The sequence below is a fragment of the Halyomorpha halys genome, unplaced genomic scaffold (assembly GCF_000696795.3).
Source record: "Halyomorpha halys isolate HHAL.00 unplaced genomic scaffold, Hhal_1.1 Scaffold761.1, whole genome shotgun sequence".
In the NCBI taxonomy this organism is placed as follows: Eukaryota; Metazoa; Arthropoda; class Insecta; order Hemiptera; family Pentatomidae; genus Halyomorpha; species Halyomorpha halys.
The window spans coordinates 608,198-608,977 of record NW_027113122.1 but is presented as its reverse complement, the minus strand read 5'-3'; positions in this window follow the sequence as shown (position 1 = coordinate 608,977).

Here is a 780-nt window from a genome sequence, read left to right as displayed (position 1 = left end):
GAACAAAGTAATTGTTATAGGTAATTAGATAAATAAGTCCAAAGAGTAATTGTAAATTTTTAGATTTTACGAAATGGAATATCAGTGTATTCACGCTAAAAAACATAAATAAATAAATATAAAGAGAGAGAATAAACTTGTTAAAAATGTTTATAAAATATTGTATTAAATATTGTGCTGTGCTGTGAGGGTTTAGTTACTGTCAATTTCAGTTTTTGTTCTGATCTTTAGGCATGTAATTATTTTTACTTTTAACCTAGACAACTCTTAAAGAGTTAGATTTAAATTTTAAATTATATAGTTTTACTATATACACTATTTATTTTTATAAATTATTTTTGATCCAGAACAACAGTTTACGAGCTGAGCTTTATGCTTAAGTAAAAAAAAAATAAGTCCTATGTTATTACTTAAATTATTGAATTTATTGAATTTTTTGTACTTAGAAAGTAGAAGATATTTTTTAAAACCAGATTTGTCATTTAAGATCAAATAATAAAAGACATTAAAAAATAATCTTATTGACTGGAAATGAATAACTTAATTGTGTAATTAAATCAGTTGTTAATGATTGTTCTAACAATATCTATCTTTTATATGCCATTGTAACTTTAATTTGATTATGCTAACGTTATGATTTGTGATGGTTTGATGCCAACAATATCTGTTTGACAATTGTTTCTGCATTAATTAAATTTGTGCAGAACACAACCTCAACTGATATAGAAAAAAACTAAGTTTGAGCATTGCAAACTTCCATGTACGTGGCCTAAGTGAATA